General features: G+C 40.9%; 1 pseudogene; it reads right to left on the minus strand.

Moving 5' to 3' along the window:
* On the minus strand, positions 1 to 21,019 carry LOC113195561 (sphingolipid delta(4)-desaturase DES1-like; annotated as a pseudogene).
* Positions 21,020 to 21,680: the final 661 nt, after the last annotated feature.

Genomic DNA, 21,680 nt, shown 5'->3' on the forward strand with positions numbered 1-21,680 from the left:
TCAACCACCATCCCTCATCTGCCCTTCACTGTGACCCACAGGAGCCAAGAACTTGAATGCTGGGCAGTGAGTGGCAAGGTCCCACCAGGGAGATGTCTCCAGTACAGTGAGAAGGACAGAGCTGCAGTTATAGACCACCATGCTGGCCTGTGACAGGCTTGAAAGGAAGGTCAGGGAGCTGCATGTCACCCTTGCACAAGGTGGGGGCGGGCCAGGTACCAGTATTTTTTTATGTGGTTCTGATGAAGCAGCTGGTGGGAAGGCTAAGGGAAAGTGGCACAGCTGGGAAGGGATCCAGCCATTGTCATCTGTCCAGAGCTTTCCACCTTGGTGCCCTTTCTCCTCATGAGGTGGTGATTTTACAATCAGAGTGAGCACCTGGGGGGACAAGAGAGGGGTTCCAGAAAGACCTCCTACACCGCCAACTTTGATGACAGACGAAAGTCACTCCAGCTGAGCAGAGTGCAGTGGGGCACAGCTAATTGGCAAGCTGAGGCCGTAAGATGGCTTGATTCCAGATATAGAGGGCCAGACTGGGCAGCAGAGTGAAGCCCTGTGTTTTTTTGTTTTGTTTTGTTTTGTTTAAAAAAAAAAAAAAAACACTCAAAGCATCTGACCTGTGAAAAGCTTCAAGGCAAATGTTACAAAAGCATTCAGAGTCCTGGTCTTGCAGCTGTGGGGTTCTCAATGACTTGTACACCTGTTTGCTACCTTTCTGTGAATATGATGAGTTACTTTAGTAACTTAAAAATGAAGTGAACCCATGCTCCCGAGCAGACTAACAGACTGTTCTCTGGAACCTAAATTGGCAACCTGTCCCTGGCTCCTTGCACTTCTTCCTGTACTAACCAAAACCTGTCATTAAGAGCATTTAAGTCATTTTATTTATTTATTTATTTATTTATTTATTTATTTATTTATTTATTTATTGGTACCAGGGATTGAACTCAAGGGCACTCAACCACTGAGCCACATCTCCCAGCCAATTTTGTACTTTTTATCTAGAGACAGGGTCTCACACAGTTGCTTAGAGCCTCAATTTTTGCTGAGGCTGGTTTTGAACTCTTGATCCTCCTGCCTCAGCCTCTGGAGCCACTGGGATTACAGCTGTGAACCACCGTGCCAGCTCCTAGAGCATTTAAGTCTGGGGGCTGGGGTTGTGGCTCAGCAGTAGTGTGCTCTACTCGAATGTGAGAGGCCCTGAGTTCAATACTGAGCACCACATAGATAAATAAAATAAAGATATATATAATATATATATATACATATATATATATATATATATATATATGCATTTAAGTCCTCTCTCCTTTCAAGGGTCACCCACTTCTGCCTTGGGCCACACAGGGGTTATTGTGTAAGACTTAAACCTCTAACCTTTTCATCATTGTGCTCTGTTTTCTTAAAGGGCTTCAGTGGTAGGACTAGCCCTACTCTGCCTCTCTAGCTCTGGGCAGGTTCCTTTCACTGCTTATATGTCACTTTGTCAGTGGGCAAACAGGAGGTTAGTGTCACCTCCGTCCCTGGGACAGTGAGGGACCCTGAAGTTTAGGCCCCTAGGAGTCTCAGAAAGGCACAAGAGAGGTGGGTGTGACATCAGGGAGTGGCACAGCAGATCTGCAGGGCCTCCTGTCCTCGTTGGATAGTGACCCTTGTGCAGAGGCCTTCCTGCGTCTTGTTGCCTAAGGACTTTCCCTGCCAGAAGTGTCCCCACAAGTGGCTCTCAACAAAGATGGACAGGAGTTGGTGAGTGTGCACCTAGCCTTCCTCACTGCTCAGGACTTTTTTAAGAATCTTGTAAAGTGCTGATACATGATAATACACAAATGTGCAGCCCCATGAAGTACTCTAAAGTGACACTTGCAAAACCATTGGTGGGACTGTTGTGAGGTGCATTCCCCTCAGTGTCCCCCCTTGCCGACAGGGTGTCTTGTTCTAGGACTTGGTGTCTAGATGACTGGTTGCCCCATGGTTACTTGCTCCTTTACTGACCCACCTCTTCTGACTTCTTCCCACTCCCTAACCCTTGTCTTGGGATATCTTCCAAAGAAGTCACAGTGGTTGTCTCAGTGAACACTTTCTGGTAAAGCTGAAGTCGTTCAGACCGTCTTTCAAAGATAGATGTTGAGAGCTGAGTGTGGGGATGGAGCTGCTGTGCAGGGGTCCATATGGAGGGAGCTGTGGAGTTCCTGACTCTCAGTGGTCTTGAGTGTGTACACAACAGAAAAGAAGCCTGCCTTGCTAGGACACTGTGTGGGGAGGGGCAGGCACATGGGAGAGGCAGGCAGGAGCCAGGTCCTTGGGGCTTCCCATCCTGTGGGATGTGTGCATCCTGTGGCAGGAAAGGCCTCTCTTCCTCTTTCCTTCTCACCACCCAGAAGGTTCAGTTTTGAAAACCCATTTCATGTGGCCATTCCAGTCCTGGACAAGTGTCTGTGTAGATCAAGCAGTGAAAAGACCAAACCCTGTCCACATGGGCTTCAGGAAATGCGCAGGTGTGAATTGCCTGGATCCAACTCTAATGTCTGTCGTGTTGGCTGATCATGGAAGCCCAGCTCCCATTGCCAAAGCTCATGGACTTAAGCTCCGCTGAGGGGGAGGCATGAGGAGGGTGGGGGTAGCTGCAGAGCAGGGCCCTGTTAGCTGAGCGCCTCCTGCCAGCCCCCTCAGCAGCACCTGCAGCTGCCAGCAGACAGTGAATCAGGGTGTTGAACCTGAGCCCGTCTAAGGCAGGGGAGGCTGTGACTCCACCCATGAGTAATATTTGTCTTTGCTACTATGTGTGTGTGAAATAGGCCTTCTATGGACTGTTTGTTGTGTATATTAATAGGAAAAATTAGAGAGTTTTACCGTATTAAAAATCCTCTAGTCGAATTTATGGGAAATACATTTCTGTAAATGTAAAAGAAAAAAGTGAAATGGTTTCTAGGTGCTGGGGGAGGGGATGGAGAAGTATTCAATGGGTACAAAGTTTCAGATTTACAGCATGAAAAAGTCAGTGATTGGTTGTACAATAGTGTGAATACATTTAATACTACTGAGCTGTACACTATAAACTGTAGCAATGGCAGAGTAGCAGGATATAAAATTAACACCAGTAAATCAGTTACTTTCTGATATGCCAATGATGAAGCAACTGAAAAAGAAATTAGGAAAACTATCCCATTCACGGTAGCCTCAAAAAATAAAATACTTGGGAATCAATCTAACTGAAGAGTTGAAAGACCTCTATAATAAAAGCTACAGAACACTAAAGAAAGAAATTGAAGAAGATCTTAGAAAATGGAAAGACCTCCCATGTTCTTGGGTGGGCAGAATTAATATTGTCCAAATGGCTATACTGCCAAAAGCACTATGCAGATATAATGCAATTTCTAATGGAATTCTGATGTCATTCTTCATGGAAATAAAAAAGCAGTCATGAAATTCATTTGGAAAAATAAGAGGCCCAGAATAGCTAAAGAAATCCTCAGGGAGAAAAGTGGAACAGGAGGCATCCACTTAAATTATACTACAGAGCTATTGTAACAGAAATGGCATGCTATTGGCATAAAAAGACATGAAGACTAATGGAACAAAATAGAAGACACCGAGACAAACACATAAACGCAGGTATCATACTAGACAAAGGTGCCGTGAAAATACATTGGAGAAAAGATCCCTCTTTAACAAATGGTGCTGGGAAAACTGGAAATCCATATGAATGAAATTGAACCCATATCTCTCACTCTGCACAAAACTCAAAGTGGGTCTAGGATCTAGGCATTAAACCAGAGACCCTGTGCCTACTAGAAGAAAATATAGGCCCAACTCTTCATCATATTGGCTTGGGAACTGACTTTTTCAATAAGACTCCTAAAGTGCAAGAAGTAAAATCAAGACTCAATAAATAGGATGGTATCAAACTAAAAAGCTTCTTCACAGCAAAGGAAACAATCATGAACGTGAAGAGAAAGTCTACAGAATGGGAGAAAATCTTTGCTGCCTTCACCTCACGTAGAGCATTAATCTCCAAGATATATAAACAACTCAAAAAATTTAATACCAAAAAAATCCAAATAGCCCAATCAATATATAGGCAAAAGAAACTGAACAGACACTTCACAGAAGAGATACAAATGGTCGAGAAATATGTGAAAAAAATTTCAATATCTAGCAATTAGAGAAATGCAAATGGAAACTACACTGAGATTTCATCACACTCCAGTCAGAATGGAAGTTATCAAGAATACAAGTAACAGGGGCTGGGGATGTGGCTCAAGCGGTAGCGCACTCGCCTGGCATGCGTGCGGCCCAGGTTCGATCCTCAGCACCACATACCAACAAAGATGTTGTGTCCGCCGAGAACTAAAAAATAAATATTAAAAATTCTCTCTCTCTCTCTCCTCTCTCACTCTCTCTTTAACAACAACAAAAAAAAGAATACAAGTAACAGACTTGGGGTTGTGGCTCAGTGGTAGAGCACTTGCCTGTCGTGTGAGGCACTGGGTTGGATTCTCAGCATCACATACAAATAAGTAATTAAAAATAAGGTTCTTCCACAACTAAAAAATATACATATTAAAAAAAGAATACAAGTAACAATAAATGTTGGAGAGTATGTCAGGGAAAAGGCACACTCATATATTTCTGCTGGGTCTGCAAATTGGTACAACTACTTTGGAAAGCAATATGGAAATTCCTCAGAAAACTTGGAATGGAACCACTATTTTACCCATTTATTGCACTCCTTGGTATATACTTAAGAGACTTTTAAAAAAATACCTTTATTCTATTTATTCATTTGTATGTGGTGCTGAGGATCAAACCCAGGGCCTTACATGTGCTAGGTAAGCACTCTATCGCTGAGCTAGACCCCTAGCCCCACCCAAGGATCTTAAAAGCAGCATACTACAACATTGCTTCCACATCAATGTTTATAACAGCTCAATTCACATTAGGTAAACTATGAAAGCAACCTAGATGCCTATCAATAGATGAATGGGTATAGAAAATGTGGTATATATACAAATGGAATATTACTCATCCATAAAGAAGAATGAAATTATGCCATTTGCCTGTAAATGGATGGAACTGGGGACTATCATGCTAAGTGAAATAAGCCAGTCCCCAAAACCTGATTGCCAAATGTTCTTTCTGATATGTGGATGCTAGCATACAATGGGGGAAAAGGGAGGGAAGAATAGAATTTAATTGAATTAGTCAAAGGGAAGGAGGGGGAATGAGAATAGGAATGACAATAGAATGAGTTGGATATATATATGTTTATATATGAATACATGACCAGTGAAACTCCACATCATGTACAATCACAAGAATGGGATTCTAATTAGAACAAGTTATACTCCATGTATCAATAATGTATCAAAATGTACTCTACTGTCATCTATATCTTTAAAAAAAGTGAAAATAAGTAAAGTGTAGCAATGGTATAATTTATGTTTCATTTCGTGTATTCCACCACAATATTATAAAAAAGAAAAAAAACGTCCAAAATTATTCAGACCAACGTTTGGACATCAAGCATTAACTGCTATAGTTTGGAACCATTGTGACCTAACCACTTGCTGCTGGACCTGTCCCAAATGACAGCTCCAATATACCCTGGCAATGAGAACCAGCACAACTAAAGTCCACCCAGGGGAGAAAGAGCTGTGTCTTTCTCCTGTGATCTCGAAGCCAGGACACAGCCTGGGATTAGGCTGGCAGATAAACTCAGAGAACTCAGTCACACAGGCCATGCCGATCCCGTCTTTCATCCCCATGGCTGCTCTGCCTCAAACTGCACTCATAGACCAGAGCTCTTCCTGTGCCCTGTGACTGGGTTTGACTGCTGAGGCTTGTTAAACAGCAGCTAATCATCCTCCTGGTCATGAGGAGTCATCTGGTTTAGGATCTCACAGTGTACAGATGTCCACCTTTCTTTCTTGTTAACAACCTGGGCCTCCCTGGTTTGGCCTCTTTTCCTAGCATGGCAATTGGATGACTGAAACTTGGCTTTACAGACCTGTGGAGTTTGGACAACCCATGTGTCTAGGCTAGATCTGAAAAATGTTTGGTTAAGTGTGAGCTCCAGGCCACAAGCTCCTGACCTAGCTTCTGATTCAGCATTTTATGAGCAATTGAGTGTGTAAAGAGCTTGGGGAGTTGACTGCACACCCCGTGACACACTCTCACCCTTGCTGAGAGCCATGGCTTGCCTGCTTCCCTTATTCCTGGGGATGGTGGAACTCATACTATGACTACAAAACTCACATGTGCTGGAGTCTTTAGGAAGAATACTCTGAATTTGAGGAAAATGTTCATTGTCAGATCCTTTCTGCAAATTAATGGAGTTTGAATTTTGACCCTGGATTTGAATTATAGCTATTTGGCTTTAGACAGGTTGCTTATTCTTTCCTATTATTTTCTTTGGCTGCATAATGAGGATAATACCTGTGTGAGGGTTAAACAGACCATAGGTAGACTGATACAGTGGTTGGCACAGGGTAGAAGTAAGGTACTTGAGTTCCCAGTTAAAGTTCTTTGAAGATAAGCTGCACATTTCTGTACCTAGTGCTTTAGTTAAAATAGTTTGGATCCTTAATATATAATTCTGTGAGGTAGGCTAAAGTTCTCTCTACACCCTTGTTTATGTATGAATCTACTCAGCAAACTTTTCCAGAGCCAAGGTAACTAAACTTCAGGGCAGCCAAGTCCAAACAGGCCTGGAGCAATGTCACTGTTTTTCCTCCATTGTAGCCATGTGCTTGAGCTGGTTACAGGGAATAGCTCACTGTGTCTCCTGGACTGTGGGGAGACAAACAGGAGTGAAGGGGCCCAGCCCTCACCACAGAATATTCTCCCAATTGTACCATTTCTGACTGAAATTTCTCGATTCCCACATGGATACATTATTGCCCAACTCCTCACTGCATACATGAACAGACAGAGGTTCTTTGTAGATGCAATTGAAGGGTGATGTAAGAGGGTATTGGCAAGGGCTTGGGCTTAGAACAGGGTGGTTCACTTCATGTTCGGATTCTGCCTCCAGCATCAGATCAAACTAGTCACCTTTTGGCAAGTAACAAATTCTTTGATTCTTTCTTTAAAAGGGGATAAGATAATTTATTTTCTATTATATAAATTAAAAGGACATAATGGTGCTAAATTGGATTGAAATAGGATGATCATTTTCCTATATATGATTAAACCTGTCTGAATCTGTGAAAAAGGAGACAACAGAGGAATCAAAGGGATGCATCCATATGGTTCTCCTATGGTCAACTCAGGGAGCTTCTCCAAAGTGTCCAGGGGATATGGCCTGAGTGTATCGAGAAACACATAGTCAGGTAACTCCAAGCTGATTTGCTAAGAGCCAACTCACTTCCCAAAGGACTGAGGTTTCTGAGATTTTCCTATAACCCTCTCCTCTGCCCAGCCCCAACTCCTAGTGGAAACAAAGGGCTGCAGACTGCTTTAAGCAGTCAAAATCTCCCCTGATGGTCCCAGGGCTGGGCTGGAGCTGAGGAAGGACAGAAGCAGGTGCTCTGAGGGAAAGCACACCTGGGCACACAGAAAACATCATGCAGCAGGGATATGAGGCCTGAGGGGCAATATTCACGTGGGTTGAGTTTGTCATTTAGTCTTGATTTTTGATGACCTGACTTGTTTTCACATATGTACTTTTGAGAAGGTAACAGGAAATAAAGAATTGTTATTACAAAATTGAAGGGTGTTAGAATTAAATTAGAATCTGAAGTTGTTCTTTTCACTCGAAAAGAGTTCTCAAAGTGTTTGTGGCGGGGATTGTGAGGAGATGCCAGACTGATGTATGATCATGTCTCTGTAAAGTAATCCCCTCATGATCTGGGGTGCTTCCCCGGGGCCTCTGACCCCTTGGGTTGAGGAGAATCCTTGGATAGTGAAGTGTAAGGAAGATTCCCCAGGGACTCCACTCTGGGAAGCAGAGGTGGGTGCAGAGGGAAGAACTCAGCCCTGAGAGGTGGGGATTCAGAGTTCAGTGAGTGTGGACAGGGAGCCTCTAATAGGGCTGTGTGAGCAGGCAGGGCCTTCTCCTTGTTGGTGCTGAAGCAGACATGAGCTTAAAAATAGGAGAGATCACATGAGTGTGTTTCTTCTGAAGAAGATAGAAAGGAACCCACTTTCTGGCATATGGAATGCCCAGCCTGGAGGGGAAACAGGTTTCTCCGTGTGTGGTTATGGCCAAGAGGGGGATTACTATTCAGCATGGGAAGGGAAAAGGGGGTGGGGTGGAGAGGGTGACACCCTCTTATGTCAAAAGAATTCTCGGCTGCTCATTGAGGCTCATACCACTACCTGGAAAAATGAAGGGTCATTCTGGGTCTTATGAAACTCCCCAAAGGTTTGTTGGGGTAGCCTTTGAGAATAAGTTCACAGGGGAGGGGATTACAGAGGCCCTGCTTGGATTGGAGATTGCTGCTCCACAAGGATTTAGCATCTCACTGTTGGCAGTTGGATTCCTCCATCTTTCACACAGCGTCCATTCAGTCCTTTCCCCCAGGAACTGCAAGGATAGAGATGTGTGCCTACTAACCAATGGTCTGCTTGTGATATAGGGCACCTTGTGTTTCCTTGGGTTCCACCTTCCTTCCCAGAAGGTGCTGTTTATACTAGCAGCCCCACCCAGCCACAGTTCCCAAGGATCTCCAAATTGTACTTAGCCTTTGCATTGGGTCTTGTCGCCAATTCACGTTTGTGAGAGCCACTGCCTTCAGAATTACAGTGAGGTGACCACTCAGTGCCACCTTAAACCTCCCCTTGGTGGAGTCCAGTTACTGGCTTCCTGAGCCATCTGTCAATACAGCTGAAACTTGGCAGAATTAAAGCTGTCCCTTTTTTGGATGATACTCCCAATTCTTGTTCCTGTGTTATTAGTAGCTTTCCAAGCAAACAGTACCTCCCTGATCTGACCTGTATATCCACATATTGTCCAATCCTACACCTCCTCGCTAGTCAGGAATCCCCAGCTGTCCTAATTTTCCATTGCTAATGCTCCCTACCCACTGCTGACACTATAGCCACTGCAGGGCTCTTAGCTAATCAGCCTCAGGCCTCACCTCCAGATGGTTCAGTGCCCTCTCTTCCCTCTACAGGCTTCTGCAGGCTGGTCCTTAGTCTCAGAACTGAATACAGAAAGGATCTAAGGTGATCGTAACACTTTTGGGTTTCTTCCCAGCCTTAGGTCATCAGACTGTTCTTGCTTCATTGCAAATTATTGAAGCTCCAGGAAGATTTGCCTAACAAGAAACAGCACATTTCCTTGTACAATGAAAGTCCTTCCAAGTCAGCAGGGCAGGTAGCATAGAAGAGGAGCATAAGGTTTGACGGACATGGGTTTTGGCCCTGGCTCCCATCCTGTGTCCTCAGGCTAATCACCTGTCCATAGAGCTTCAGTTTCTTTAAATGGAAAGTGTGGAGCTAGTTTATTAGTCTGACAGGAGTTAGAATCTGTATGTACTGGCTGGCAGAGAACTAGGTCCAGATATGCACCCTCCACCCCATCATAGCCACATATCATCTCTCCCTTTTTCATGAAGTCCCTTATTGCTGAATTCTGAACAGGACATGCATTTCCCAGCACTAAAGCCTCAGCTCCTTTGTTTGGCACCCCCCTTTATGTTCTCATTCTCTAGTGCAATATTTGGTGAGGAATATACAAAATGAACGAATGAATGGATGTGCTTTTACTATGGATTCAAACATGACTATTTCATAGTTGAATTTTATATTTGAAGGATATTAAAATAACATCCCCAAAGACAACTCCCAGAGAGAAAGGAGAACATTGTGGCCTGGGAGGAGAGGGGGGTGGGATTAAAGCAAATATTCATCCCTTCCCATTGACAATGAGTCCTGAAGGAAGGAGGTGAATATTGAACACTGGGCCCTGAACTCTCACCCTTTCCCATTGCTGATGAGTCCTGGAAGGAGAAAACCAAATAATGAAGCTCTGGGTAACAATGGATCCCAAAGGAAGAAGATAAGCCATGAGCTTCACCCTCTGGGCTTTTATTCTTTCCCAGTAACATTGAGTCCTGAAGGGAAGGCAAACAAATGAACTCTGGGCTCTAAATTTTTACCCCAGTGACAATAAATTTCAAGCTTTTATAGTTGTTTTCCTGAGTTAAATTTTTAATCTGCACAACTATTCCTGACTGCCTAATTGCATGTCTGCAGTTTCTAATGATTAAGTTACACTGTTTAGTGTAACTAAATCTGCTAAGATAAACTCTCAGTGTAACCTATGAAAACCCAGACCCCTTCTGTAACCATGGGCCATTTTCTACCCAGAAAGTGAGCCCCTCTGATGTCTGACTCTGCTGATGAACAAAAGGCATTGCTGATCCATGAAGGCTGTTCCTGTCCTGGTTATTTGTGCTTTCATTATGGTATCGAAACGGTTTTGGTTATTTTTGCTTACAACATTGTTAAGCATTGGGGAAAAAAACAGACGTCTATACAGAAATGTTTTTCTATGGGAAGTCAGTGGACTGAGTACCTGTTTGATAGTGGGGCATGTGTTTGATCATCTTTCTCTTTTGTTTGGGGCTTGGAATTGAACCCAGGAGTTCTCTATCACTGAGCTACATCCTCAGACTTTTTTATTTTAGAACATGGCTAAGTCACTGAGGCTGGCCTCGAAAATTTGATCTTCCTATCTCATACTTGCTGGGATTACAGTGGTCAGCAAGGCAGTGGGAGTGAGCACCTATTTAGTAACAGAACATGAGGTTTTGATTCTCTTCGCCCTTTCCTGGGCTAACCAGACAAGCCATGGGGAGCCTGGTCAAGAGTTTTGATTCTGGAGTCTCAGTGTGATTTTCAGATTCTGTTTCTGCAGAATCTGATGTACTCAGTGTGACTTTGGACCAGTTACTTAATCTCTCTTAGCCTTGGTTTTCTCATCTACAAAATGAAAATATTAATTCATCATAGAATTGTTGAGACTTCAATAAGATTATGCAGGTAATCACTTGGTATAGGTGAAAAGTAAGGATTCTCCAGAAACCTCTGTTGTTTTTAATATATACATATACCCTCTGTTTGGACTGTTTTAGATAGAGCTTCTCAAGTTCAAGGACTCTCTCTGGTGGTCTCAATCATTTATCAAGCAATTACTCCAAGTCCAGCACTGACCTTGTAAGGTTTCAAAATAGAGAAACAGAAGATCCTCCTGCCCTTGAGGAGTTACAACCTCAGGGGAAAACAAACAATGTCTATTTACAGAAAGTGTGGCTGAAGACAAGACAAAAGGGATGTAAACATTGTCCTCAGGGTCCAAAAAAGTGGCACCTGCTGTATGGTGGAGATGGACCAGGGAAGGCCTTGAGGCTTGAGACAAGATAATCAAATCAGAAATGGGGAATGAAGCTGAGACAGAAGGGAGCGCTAGTGTACAGCCACTGCATGATTTCTCAAGCCTTGTTCCTTAAAGGTGTCAGGGCCCAGCCTTCTTACTGCCCCAACTGGCAGACTTGAGTTGGCATGGGATCCAAACTAGTTAGACCTGGAAGGAACTCTGAAACGTCCACCCATCAAGAGTGATAATGTAAGAGGAAAATAAATTATGGGCAGGTATGCTAACGTACACTATGTACCTAGCAGGTGGTGGAATTCAGAGAGATTTGGGAGTTTTCAGCACACAGAGATACGGTAGTTGTTGCCATTGACTAGAATTTTATAGGTGAGGGGAATGGGGGGGTAGGGGAGAATACGATCTGTTTAAATGTAGTAGTAAATCCATGGATATGTTTCACAGATACCTTTTTAGTGACAGAGTAAATCTGAATTGCAAAGTTGGTTCTATTAGCCTTCTATACTTTAGATCAATGGTTATTTAAGACTCAATGTTGCTAGGAATTTCCCTAGGCTAGGGAGTCAGGAAAGCAAAGCACTTGGGCTGAAACTGGTCATGTAAAGTAGGTTTGCTAGCCTCTGGAGGATTCTACTCTTCCCACTTAGCTGCCTGGGAGTTGCCTGCCACTACAGGAAAGCACAATTAGCTGATATATATATATATATATATTTCTTAATATTTATTTTTTAGTTGTAGTTGGACAAAATACCTTTATTTTATTTACTTTTATGTGGTGTTGAGGATTGAACCCAGGGCCTTGCACATGCTAGGTAAGTGCTCTATCATGAGCCACAACCTCAGCCCTAGCTGATATACTTTAACAATAGTTTCCCATATTATACTATATTTACCCAAGTGACCCATTTGAGAAAACCAGGACTGCTGGTCTAATAGCCCATGATACTGGCTCCTTAAACTAAATACTTGCCATCAGCCTACAATCAGTCTCCCCTGGAATGAAGATCATGGAATTCTATCAGTTAAGCCGTTACTAATGTGTGAGAGTGTAGGTACATCTTGAAAGAATCCCCCACGCAAAGACACTTCGCCGGGAGAATTCCAATTTTATTGCAAAACGCTGTGTGCTTATATAGAACTAAAGGGGAGATGGTAGGGCTTAGATAAATGGCAGGCCACCCGTTTATTGGCAAGTTCTTCCAGATATCAGTTCTCGCGCCCGGGAATTAGTTCTCATTGGGGCTAAGTTTCCCCGCCAGCGAGGTTTGAAATTGGCGCCGGCGGGAGAATTCACAAGGGCGGGAACTTTTCGCGCCACTGCAGAGAAGAAGGTAGGAAAAAGAAGTCCTTAGGCGCCATGTTGGGGTTTTTTCTCTGGGGTACGGCTGCCGTTTATACTTTTCCCAACACATCTGAAAGGAAGTTGGATGCTGGCCATGATTAAGTTCAGTAAGTACTTTATTCATGAGTTAGACTGTACAGAATTCAGCAGAATCTAACTTAGGTCTCATGTACAACAGGGAAATTTTAAAATAAGTAGCTCATGGGGCTGGGGATGTGGCTCAAGCGGTAGCACTCTCGCCTGGCATGCATGCGGCCAGGGTTCGATCCTCAGCACCACATACAAACAAAGATGTTGTGTCCGCCGAAAACTAAAAAGTAAATATTAAAACTCTCTCTCTCTCTCTCTTACTCTCTCTTTAAAAAAAAATAAAATAAGTAGCTCATCTAGGTTGGCTCCACAGTTTAGCTATTGTGAATTGTGCTGCTATAAACCTTGATGTGACTGTGTCCCTGTAGTATGCTGTTTTTAAGTCCTTTGGGTATAGACCGAAGAGTGGGATAGCTGGGTCAAATGGTGGTTCCATTCCCAGATTTCCAAGGAATCTCCATACTGCTTTCCATATTGGCTGCACCAATTTGCAGTCCCACCAGCAATGTATAAGTGTGCCTTTTCCCCCTTGCATCCTCGCCAACACTTATTATTGTTTGTGTTCATAATAGCTGCCATTCTGACTGGAGTGAGATGATATCTTAGAGTGGTTTTGATTTGCATTTCTCTAATTGCTAGAGATGATGAACACTTTTTCATATATTTGTTGATTGATTGTATATCCTTTTCTGAGAAGTGTCTGTTCAGGTCCTTCTGTGGATGAATGGATTAAAAAAAGTGTGGCATAATACACAATGGAATTTTACTCAGCAATAAAAGAGAATAAAATCATGGCATTTTCAGGTAAATGGATGGCACTGGAGAAGATAATGCTAAGTAAAGTTAGCCAATCCCCAAAAAACAAATGCCAAATGTTTTCTCTGATATAAGGAAGCTGACTCATAGTGGGGTAGGGAGGGGGAGCAGAAAGGAATAGATGAATTCTAGACAGAGCAGAGGGGTGGGAGGGAAAGGGAGGGAGAAGGGGATTAGCAAGGATGGTGGAATATGATAGACATCATTATCCAAAGTACATGTATGAAGACACGAATTAGTTTCAACATACTTTATATAGAGAGATATGAAAATTGTGCTGCATACATTGTAATGTAATTATAATGCATTTTGCTGTCATTTTTAAAAAATCAATAAAAAATAAGTAGCTCATCTTATTGCTTAAGACATTTCCATCTCAATCTTTTATACTATATTAACTTGGGCCTTTCTGAAATTATTGCTTTTTTCTTTTTGGAGTGAAAATTTTTTTTATTAGCTACACATGACATTACAATGATCTTGGCAATTCATACATTTGAATCAATTGGGGTATAATATCTCTGGAGTGAAATTTTAAAGAAAGTTTCCCCTAATACCCAGGTAACCATATTATAAAGACACTGAAATACAAAAATGCAACAAATACTAATATACTGTGATTATAGCTCAGTTCATTAGATGTTTTAATAAAGTAAAACTTTATAGTGAAAATAACATACTAGAAATACTCTTTATGATATGTTTACAAATGACAGAAGTGGGTGAAGATCCTTCAGTTATGACAATACAGTGAGTGAGTAAAGCTGAGCATGAAGGGGTAAGGCTGCCTGTTGAAGCCTGAGTAGCTGCTGCTGCTGCTGCTTTTGTCTCTTTTTGGCAGGGACTGAACCCAGGGCCTCAGGCATGCTGCAGGAAAGTGCTCCATCACTGAGATACATCCCCAGCCCCAGTTTCGTTTCTTAACAACAGAAGATTCTAGTTTGAAATTGTGTCATGATAGCTTCTCAGCATCACTGATCTTCAGTTTAACAACGCAAAAATTCCACTTTGACAGCTATTTTAAAGCTTCAGGGAGGAATTCCTTTGGCTGTGGGGATACTTACTCCAGTACCTCCTTCCCTTTTGTACAGTACTCTCACCGAGGAATTGTACTGGGGGAGGTTGTCATAGTATTCAGCTGCTATTTTCCTCACCTGGAAGGGACAAAATACAGCAAGATGATAGCAAGTGTTTCACTAGGGCCTATCAAGGATGACTGGTGAATGTCTGACACAAACAGAAAAGGATGAAATATCAAATCCCCCTCCAAGGGGAGGTAACTTTGATCCTATTCCTTCCAAACTTCCTAAAATTCTTTTATAAATAAAGATGATCTACAGTCCATACACATATAAGAACACTTTGATCATAATCCATAGTGAACTTATGTCAAAGCCATAAGTGATCAGTTTAACTGCTAGAACAGAAAGATACCATTTTTCCAAAAATGTAAAATGACAGTGACAGTTTAGATCCTGAATAAACACTAGTCGAGATACCCCTTTACACTAAAATCATACTGTGGTTCTATGATCATAATGAAAATTAAAATTTGATAGTCTGTAAGTATTTCAAAGACATGAAGTGAAAATCAATAAATACTAAGAGTTAGAAACCCTAAGGAATTTATCTGCCATGTATAGAATTTAAACATTGATAATAAATTCCTGATATTTCTGTATGTCACAAAATTGTGAGAAAATGGGAAGATAAACACTTAGAATGTTTTGTGAATAGCAGTGCTCAGTAAAAATAAGCAAAAAATTAACTTTAAAAAATGAGTATATTAAATGAAAGACAGTGATAAAAATGTTCCACAATTGATAAGTAATATTTGTGTAACTCTGCATATGCTAAAACCCACTGAATTATATACTATTAATGGGCAGATTGTATATGAGCTACAATTCAGTATACCTGTTAAGAAACCACTTTATTATGTGTATCTATTAATGATGTAATAGCTATATACAAGGTAACTACTATAATTTAACTATGCAATAAACCTAGGGTAGTAACTGAGGAAACAAAACGAGATGTTCCTTGAAACATTGCACAGAAAGATCTGGAAAGGCAGAACTAGCAACTTTACCACTGTTTGTTATAAACTAACAAAGGAATAAGAGACCATGGAAGAGTGGGAGAAGTCTTCATTGATGTACCATGGAACTTAAGCCAAGTGATGTGGATGGAACTAAGTTTTCGCTATTGGGAATGTTCCAGAAAATTACAAGTAAGAGTATGTGGTTTATAATGGAAAAGTTTTGTTTTGTTTTAAGGGTTACTGGCCTTCTCTTTAACACATATCCCCTGAAAAAATGATAAAAAATTCACTTCTCCAGTCACAGAGGAGGCAAACAAAGGCTACATTTTCACTTCAGGGCAATATGATAACCAGTAGCTGGGAGCTAGCAACATCATTTCAGACAGTAGTGTGCTGTTTTTTCCCATTTTTATTCTGAAAATATAAAACCTACTGAAAAGTTTAAAGAATAGTATAATGAACTCATATGCCCTCACCCATTTTACTAATGATTAACCCGGTGACATGCTTTCTCTCTATGTATACTATATCATTTATAATAAACACACACACTTTTTCTCCTTTCTAAATCTTTTGAAGGTAAATTGCAGACATTATGTGACAACTTACCTCTAATATTTCACCCCTAAATATTTCAACATGTATTCCTAACAGCATTCTCCAAAAAAGCACAACAAACACCATTACAGTAAAAGTACAATATACTAAGTTTGTTGTCAAGGTAAAGAGATAGTCCCTGCCTAGGGAAATTTATGGTATTGGAAAATGCTGTCGATTAATTTTGCAGATCAATTATGCAGAATAGCTGTACTTTTGTTTTTCCTTTGGTACTGGGATTTTAATCCAGGGGCTCTCAACCACTGAGCCACATCCCCAACCCTTTTTATTATTTTATTTAGAGATAGAGTCTCCCTGAGTTGCTTAGGACCTCGCTAAGTTGTTGAGGCTGGCTTTAAACTCACGATTCTCCTGAGTGAGAGAATCACTGAACTGCTGGGATTATAGGCATGTGCAACCATGCCGGACGGGTTTCGGTACTTTATCATAAACCAATATATAACTCTTAGCAAAGCATATAGGATTAATAGCAATGAAGGTTCCATGAACTGTGCCTACTTTGCAGAGTTTTTCTGAATCATTTTACCAGACAACAGATTTAATATATCCTTCAACACTTTTGTACCATGAATTTTAAGGATCCATGAGAGTGAAGCCTTTGCAAAATTAGGCTGGCAGGGCTAGGGTTGTACCTCAGTGGTTGGCGCTTGCCTCGCATGTGTGGGAAACTGGGTTCAACCCTTAGCACCAAATAAAAAAAAAGATAAATAAAACAAAGATATTGTGACCAACTAACAAATGTTAAAAAAAATTAGGCTGGCAGACCCAGGATTTTTTGGGGGGGTTTGTGTACCAGGGATTGAACTCAGGGACACTCAACCACTGAGCCACATCTCCAGCCTTATTTTGTATTTCATTTAGAGACAGGGTCTCACAGAGTTACTTAGTGCCTCACCATTGCTGAGGCTGTCTTTGAACTTGTAATCCTCCTGCCTCAGCCTCCCAAGCCTCTGGGATTACAGGTGTGTGCCAGTATGCCCAGCTCAAACACAGGATTTTTTAAAATATTTTTTCTTTTTAGTTGTCAATGGATATTTATTTTATTTATTTGTATGTGGTGCTGAGGATCGAATCCAGTGCCTCACACATGCTAGGCAAGCTCTCTGCCAGTGAGCCACAACCCCAGCCCCAGACACAGGATTTATGTTTTTACTTTTTATTTGTTTATCTTTGCAGTAGTGTGGATTGAACCTAGGGTCTCACACATGCTAGGGAAGTGCTCTGCCACTGAGCTAAATACCAGTCCAACTCCCCTTTTTTCTTTTTTGTAGACCAGTAGTTTAAACTGACAAAATATACTAGATTCTTTAAAATGAGTCAGTCAAAACTAATTTTCTTATATACTCATCAAAAATCAAAATATGCATCAAATCCTTTTTGGATTTGATGGTGGGAGGATTTTTCCAGGAACATTGGGGAAGTCATGGTGTTCATTGTGGTAACCCACACTGAAGGTGAGTGAATTCAGAGGCCCATAATATGAGTAAGTTTCATGCCCCTTTAAGAACATGTAATGTTCAGCTATGAAATGTCCATAAATCGGGTGCAAACCCAGACCAAGCAGAGATGCTGCCAACATGTAGACTAAAGATTTAATTTCCAAAACGAACATAGTAAACTGTAATGTCAAAAATTATCTGGGCCACAGTATTGATAATTTCCAGATGAGAAATTGGTTTGGGTTGATGAGCAGAGGTCGAAAAGCATAAAAGAGAGGCTGAAGAATAACCCATAGAAACTTTCTGAAAGTGGTACAGAAGAACCAGCCCTCAAAATCAGCAGGAATATCCACATCGATGCCGTCAGCTCCAAGATATCAATGATGATCCATGTGATACCTCTTAAAGGAAATCGAATATGGAACCCCAATAGGAATATTGGCAAACATTCCAAACCAGCGATTCCACAGTGCCTATGTGGCCAAAGGCAAAATTGTGGGAAATCTCATGAATAGCCAGAGTCATTGAGTGGTTAATGCAGCTGCCAAAGACGGAGGCCCAAAATAGGACCCATTTCCAGTCCAAGTCTTTTACTAAGTAAAATGCAACCAGCTGGGTGAGAACCATTATAATTATAATCCATATCAAGTTGGAAAGATTTCATAAAAAATTTTATCTCTGGATACTTTGCTGTAAGAAAAAAAATCAGGAATGTAGAAAAGTACCTAGTTACTAATGAATTATAATTAACACATTAACTAGGCTTTTTCATCTCCAAATGATAATATTCCCTCTATTCAAGACTTTACCAAATGTTTACCTACTACAGGGAAGGATTGTATTCTGATAGTAAAGTTTGTAAAATACTATGACATCACAACTTGATATTCATGCAAGAAAAATTAGCCCCCAAATATAGAAGTGCTACATTCTAATGTATTAAAACATGTCTTACCTTTGGTTATATCTCCAGCATATTTATCTTATGTAAAACATGATTAAATCAACACATGTGACAAAGGATAGAACACAATATATATTCTACAGGTATTTTTAAGACTATGAAACTTATATTTTTATAGTTCTCTCAGACAAATCACCCCAAGAAATTCTGTAGTGAAATTTCACAAGCAATAACAGTATATAAAAGTCAGTAGGGGCTGGAGATGGGGCTGGAGATGTGGCTCAGCGGTAGCGCACTCGCCTGGCATGCGTGCGGCCCGGGTTCGATCCTCAGCACCACATACCAACAAAGATATTGTGTCCGCCGAGAACTAAAAAATAAATATTAAAAATTCTCTCTCTCTCTCTCCTCTCTCACTCTCTCTTTAAAAATAAAAATAAAAAAAATAAAAGTCAGTAGTACAAGGAAGCCATTATAATGAAATGGAGAAAGAACAATCTTTTCAGCAAATGATGCTGGAACAACTGGTTATGAACATTGCAAGAGAATGAAGTTGGATGTCTTCCTTAGATCATATGAAACAATTACTCAAAATGAATCATAGACCTAAACTGAAGAAAGCTGTAAATCTCTAAAGAAAACATTGAAGTACATCTTCATTGCTTTCATGGTTTCTTATATATTATATCAAAAACACAAGTGATGAAATAGAAAAGTAGACAAAGTGTATCAAAATCTCTTCTGTTGTAAATGATACCATCAAAAAAGTGAAGAGAGTCAGGTATCAGGTAATATAATGTCTCCAAAACAATGCAGTTTTCTAGCAACAGATTCCAAAGAAATCAATAAGGATGAAATGCCCGGTAAAGAATTTTAAAGAATGGGGCCAGCTGGGTGTAGTGGGTGGCACACACCTGTAATCCTAGCTACTCAGGAGGCTGAGGCAGGGGGATTCCAAGTTTGAGTCCAGCCAGGGCAACTTAGAGAGGGCCTATCTCAAAATTTAAAATAAGGCCGGGCATGGTGGTGCATGCTTGTAATCCCAGCAGCTCTGGAGGCTGAGGCAGGAGGATCACAAGTTCAAAGCCAGCCTCAGCAAAAAAGAGGCACTAAGCAACTCAGTGAGACCCTGTCTCTAAATAAAATACAAAGTAGGGCTGAAGTGTTAGACCAGGATGCAAGAAAAGACCACTGACTCCAATTAAAATCAAATTAAAGCAAGCTTATTATTTTGACCGGCCGGGCTGCCTCTCTCACCCAAAACCACAGGAACAAGACAGCAGCTGCAGCTTTCCTGCAGCCCAGATTTATAGCCCAGAAAGTTACACAAAGAGGGGTTACAGATAACAGAACTCTGAGGAGCACAACACTAATGGTAGTTTACATTTTTGCTGGCCCCAACAACAGCATTTATGAAGGTCATTAGAGCCTCAGAGAGGGTCGTTATCTGGCCAGGAAAGGCCAAGATTTGTGAGGCGTCACTAAAGTTTCAGAGAGGGCTGCTGTCTGATCAGAGAACCTGGCATGGGTGAGTTCAAGGCACGGGCAGTCATTCCAAGCAGGTTCAGAATTTGCAGTAATTTATATTAAAGCCGAAATTATCTTTTCATGGCTTTGTGGCGAGATGGCTCCCAATTTTAAGAAAAGATCAAGTTGGGTCTATCAGAAGATGTGGCTCAGTGGTTGAGTGCCCCTGAGTTCAATCCCTGGTATACACTACACACACACACACACACACAAATTGAAATAAAAACGGGCTGGAGATATAACCAAATGGTAGAGTATCCTTGGATTCAATCCCCAGTACTCCCCCACACACAAACATAAACACATACATCCTAAAACTGAAAATACAATCCACAGAATAAGAGATTGTGTTTGAATGATCATTTATCTCACAAGGGAATTGTGTCCAGAATATACAAAGTAGTCTTAAAATTTTACAATTAATAAACCAGTTTAAAAACATGCAAAGTATCCAAATGACATTTCTCCATAAAAGCCATATACATGGTCCATAGTCACATGAAAGATATTTAACATCATTAGTCATTAGGAAAACAGAAATTGAAACCACAGATTCAGTTTCACACCCATTAGAATGGCTATAATAAAAAGAAGACAAGCAATAACAAGGATGGGGAGTAACTGGAACCTTCCTAATTGCTGGTAAGAATGTAAAATGGTGCAGCTGGATTGGGGTTAAATGTCAGTAGTAGAGCATTTCTCTAGCACAAGGCCTTGGCTTTGATCCAGCACTACAACAAAAATTAAAAATTGGAAATATAGCTGCTTTGGAACATAATTTGGCAGTTCTTTAAAATTCTAAGCATAGAATTACCAATTGCTCAGTAATTCCACTCCTAGATACCTACCCAAGAAAAATGAGAACATACATCCATTCAATACCTTCCACATGTATGTTCATAGTAGCCCCAGAGAGCAAACAACACAAATGTCTGTAGAATAAGTGAAATGTGTCCAGCCATACAAAAGAATTAATATTTAACTTCAAAATGGATGACATCCTGACACATACTAGAACACGAATGAAACTTAGACTACATATTGTGTGATTTTGTTTATATGTCCCCAATAGGCAAATCCATGGAGAGAAAGTAGGTTTGTTGTTGCCTAAGACTGGCAAGTGGTAGTAGAGGGATGTGAGAACTGCTAATGGGTTCAGAAATTTTTTTTAAGATAACAAATGTTCTAAAATTCAATGGAAGAGAATTAAAATGCAAATCAATTGTTTAAGAACACATTTTGGCCAGGTGCTGTGGTGCAAGCCATAATTCCCACCTGCTTTGAAGACTGAAGCAGGAGGATCACTTCAGCCAGGAGTTCAGGGACAACCTGTGCAAAATAGAGTAAACCTACCTCCTAGAAGAGAATAAAGGGAGGGGAAAAGGACATACTGGGGACTGAAATTAGAGCAAATTATATTCCATGCTTTTATAATTATATCACAATAAAGCCTAATGTTATGTTTAACTAAAAAGAACCAACAAAAAGGTGGAAAAAGTATAAATAAAATTAGATGATGGTGATACTCTAAAAATTCTGTGACTATACTAAAACCCAGCAAA

Source organism: Urocitellus parryii, chromosome 9 (genome assembly GCF_045843805.1).
Source record: "Urocitellus parryii isolate mUroPar1 chromosome 9, mUroPar1.hap1, whole genome shotgun sequence".
NCBI lineage: Eukaryota > Metazoa > Chordata > Mammalia > Rodentia > Sciuridae > Urocitellus > Urocitellus parryii.